The following is a 4,911-nucleotide window of genomic DNA, read 5'->3' on the forward strand; positions in this document are numbered from 1 at the left end:
ATGAGTCCGATCAGTGAAAATCTCAGGCCTTACCTAGACCTAACTTGCGTTGTCCTCTAAAATATTGATGGAAACCAGGTATCATTGACTGTTTCAGTGTGGTACCACATTACTACGTGATCCAAACGAGAAAAAACCCAGGATCCGTTCAACAAGTATGTGAAAAACGCTAAACTGTGAGCCTGATGAGGGCAAATCTTAGACCTAACCCAGACCTAAGATGCGTTATCCTCTAAAATATTTATCCAGACCAGGTTTCATTGAATGTTTCAGTGTGGTCCCACATTACTACGTGATCCAAACCAGAAATAACCCAGGATCTGTTCAAGGAGTATGTGAAGTGTGCGAAAGTATGAGTCTGATGAGGTCAAATCCTAGACCTAACCTAGACCTAACATGCGTTGTCCTCTAAAATATTGATGGAAACCAGGTTTCATTGACTGTTTCAGTGTGGTACCACATTACTACGTGATCCAAACCAGAAAAAACCCAGGATCCGTTCAACAAGTATGTGAAGAATGCGAAAGTATGAGTCTGATGAGTGAAAATCCCAGGCCTAACCTAGACCTAACATGCATTGTCCTCTAAAATATTGATGGTAACCAGGTTTCATTGACTGTTTCAGTGTGGTACCACAATACTACGTGATCCAAACCAGAAAAAACCCAGGATCAGTTCAACAAGTATGTGAAGAATGCGAAAGTATGAGTCTGATGAGTGAAAATCCCAGGCCTAACCTAGACCTAACATGCGTTGTCCTCTAAAATATTGATGGAAACCAGGTTTCATTGACTGTTTCAGTGTGGTACCACATTACTACGTGATCCAAACCAGAAAAAACCCAGGATCCGTTCAACAAGTATGTGAAGAATGCGAAAGTATGAGTCTGATGAGTGAAAATCCCAGGCCTAACCTAGACCTAACATGCGTTATCCTCTAAAATATTGAGCGAAACCAGGTTTAATCGACTGTTTCAGTGTGGTACCACATTACTATGTGATGCAATCCAGAAAAAGCCCAGGATCTAGCCATCTAGTATGAGAAATATGCGAAAGAATGAGCCTGATGAGAGCAAATCCCAGACCTAACCTAGACCTTACATGCGTTATCCTCTAAAATATTGAGCGAAACCAGGTTTAATCGACTGTTTCAGTGTGGTACCACATTACTATGTGATGCAATCCAGAAAAAGCCCAGGATCTAGCCATCTAGTATGAGAAATATGCGAAAGAATGAACCTGATGAGTTCAAATCCCAGACCTAACCTAGACCTTACATGCGTTATCCTCTAAAATATTGAGCGAAACCAGGTTTAATCGACTGTTTCAGTGTGGTACCACATTACTACGTGATCCAAACCAGAAAAAACCCAGGATCAGTTCAACAAGTATGTGAAGAATGCGAAAGTATGAGTCTGTTGAGTGTAATTCCCAGGGCTGACCTAGACCTAACATGCGTTATCCTCTAAAATACTGATCGAAACCAGGTTTAATCGACTGTTTCAGTGTGGTATCACACTACTACGTGACCCAAACCAGAAAAAACCCAGGATCTGTACAACAAGTATGTGAAAAACGCGAAAGTATGAGCCTGATGAGGGCAAATCCCAGACCTATCCCAGACCTAACTTGCGTTATCCTCTAAAATATTGATCGATACCAGGTTTGATTGACCGTTTCAGTGTGGTACCACATTACTACGTGATCCAAACCAGAAAAAACCCAGGATCCGTTCAACAAGTATGTGAAGAATGCGAAAGTATGAGTCTGATGAGTGAAAATCCCAGGCCTAACCTAGACCTAACATGCGTTGTCCTCTAAAATATTGATGGAAACCAGGTTTCATTGACTGTTTCAGTGTGGTACCACATTACTACGTGATCCAAACCAGAAAAAACCCAGGATCCGTTCAACAAGTATGTGAAGAATGCGAAAGTATGAGTCTGATGAGTGAAAATCCCAGGCCTAACCTAGACCTAACATGCGTTGTCCTCTAAAATATTGATGGAAACCAGGTTTCATTGACTGTTTCAGTGTGGTACCACAATACTACGTGATCCAAACCAGAAAAAACCCAGGATCAGTTCAACAAGTATGTGAAGAATGCGAAAGTATGAGTCTGATGAGTGTAATTCCCATGGCTAACCTAGACCTAACATGCGTTGTCCTCTAAAATATTGATGGAAACCAGGTTTCATTGACTGTTTCAGTGTGGTACTACATTACTACGTGATGCAATCCAGAAACAGCCCAGGATCTAGCCATGAAGTATGAGAAATATGCGAAAGAATGAGCCTGATGAGAGCAAATCCCAGACCTAACCTAGACCTAACATGAATTATTCTCTAAAATATTGATCGAGACCAGGTTTAATTGACTGTTTCAGTGTGGTCCCACATTACTACGTGATCCAAACCAGAAAAAATCCAGGATCCGTTCAACAAGTATGTGAAGAATGCGAAAGTATGAGTCTGATGAGTGAAAATCCCAGGCCTAACCTAGACCTAACATGCGTTGTCCTCAAAAATACTGATCGAAACCTGGTTTAATCGACTGTTTCAGTGTGGTACCACATTACTATGTGATCCCAACCAGAAAATACCCCAGGATCTAGCCATCAAGTATGAGAAATATGCGAAAGAATGAACCTGATGAGAGCAAATCCCAGACCTAACCTAGACCTTACATGCGTTATCCTCTAAAATATTGAGCGAAACCAGGTTTAATGGACTGTTTCAGTGTGGTACCACACTACTTCGTGATCCAAACCAGAAAAAACCCAGGATCTGTTCAACAAGAATGTGAAAAACGCTAAACTGAGAGCCTGATGGGGGCAAATCTTAGACCTAACCCAGACCTAAGATGCGTTAACCTCTATAATATTTATCCAGACCAGGTTTCATTGAATGTTTCAGTGTGGTACCACTTTACTACGTGATCCAATCCAGAAATAGCACAGGATCTAGCCATGAAGTATGAGAATAATGCGAAAGTAATAGCCTGATGCGGGCAAATCCTTGACCTATCCCAGACCTAACTTGCGTTATCCTCTAAAATATTGATCGAAACCAGGTTTAATTGACTGTTTCAGTGTGGTACCACATTACTACGTGATACAATCCAGAAACAGCCCAGGATCTAGCCTTGAAGTATGAGAAATATGCGAAAGAATGAGCCTGATGAGGGCAAATCCTAAACCTAACCCAGACCTAACATGCGTTATCCTCTAAAATATTTATCAAGACCAGGTTTGATTGACCGTTTCAGTGTGGTACCACATTACTACGTGATCCAAACCAGAAAAAACCCAGGACCCGTTCAACAAGAATGTGAAAAATGCGAAAGTATGAGTCTGATGAGTGAAAATCCCAGGCCTAACCTAGACCTAACATGCGTTATCCTCTAAAATATTGATCGAAACCTGGTTTAATCGACTGTTTCAGTGTGGTACCACATTACTATGTGATCCAAACCAGAAAAAACCCAGGATCTGTTCAACAAGTATGTGAAAAACGCGAAAGTATAAGCCTGATGAGGGCAAATCCCAGACATATCCCAGACCAAACTTGCGTTGTCCTCTAAGATATTGATGGAAACCAGGTTTAATTGACTGTTTCAGTGTTGTGCTTCATTACTACGTGATGCAATCCAGAAAAAGCCCAGGATCTAGCCATCAAGTATGAGAAATATGCGAAAGAATGAGCCTGATGAGAGCAAATCCCAGACCTAACCTAGACCTAACATGAATTATTCTCTAAAATATTGATCGAAACCAGGTTTAATTGACTGTTTCAGTGTGGTCCCACATTACTACGTGATCCAGACCAGAAAAAATCCAGGATCCGTTCAACAAGTATGTGAAGAATGCGAAAGTATGAGTCTGATGAGTGAAAATCCCAGGCCTAACCTAGACCTAACATGCGTTGTCCTCTAAAATATTGATGGAAACCAGGTTTCATTGACTGTTTCAGTGTGGTACCACAATACTACTTGATCCAAACCAGAAAAAACCCAGGATCAGTTCAACAAGTATGTGAAGAATGCGAAAGTATGAGTCTGATGAGTGTAATTCCCATGGCTAACCTAGACCTAACATGCGTTGTCCTCTAAAATATTGATGGAAACCAGGTTTCATTGACTGTTTCAGTGTGGTACTACATTACTACGTGATGCAATCCAGAAACAGCCCAGGATCTAGCCATGAAGTATGAGAAATATGCGAAAGAATGAGCCTGATGAGAGCAAATCCCAGACCTAACCTAGACCTAACATGAATTATTCTCTAAAATATTGATCGAAACCAGGTTTAATTGACTGTTTCAGTGTGGTCCCACATTACTACGTGATCCAAACCAGAAAAAATCCAGGATCCGTTCAACAAGTATGTGAAGAATGCGAAAGTATGAGTCTGATGAGTGAAAATCCCAGGCCTAACCTAGACCTAACATGCGTTGTCCTCAAAAATACTGATCGAAACCTGGTTTAATCGACTGTTTCAGTGTGGTACCACATTACTATGTGATCCCAACCAGAAAATAACCCAGGATCTAGCCATCAAGTATGAGAAATATGCGAAAGAATGAACCTGATGAGAGCAAATCCCAGACCTAACCTAGACCTTACATGCGTTATCCTCTAAAATATTGAGCGAAACCAGGTTTAATGGACTGTTTCAGTGTGGTACCACACTACTTCGTGATCCAAACCAGAAAAAACCCAGGATCTGTTCAACAAGAATGTGAAAAACGCTAAACTGTGAGCCTGATGGGGGCAAATCTTAGACCTAACCCAGACCTAAGATGCGTTAACCTCTATAATATTTATCCAGACCAGGTTTCATTGAATGTTTCAGTGTGGTACCACTTTACTACGTGATCCAATCCAGAAATAGCACAGGATCTAGCCATGAAGT

Source organism: Colletes latitarsis, unplaced genomic scaffold (genome assembly GCF_051014445.1).
Source record: "Colletes latitarsis isolate SP2378_abdomen unplaced genomic scaffold, iyColLati1 scaffold0018, whole genome shotgun sequence".
NCBI lineage: Eukaryota > Metazoa > Arthropoda > Insecta > Hymenoptera > Colletidae > Colletes > Colletes latitarsis.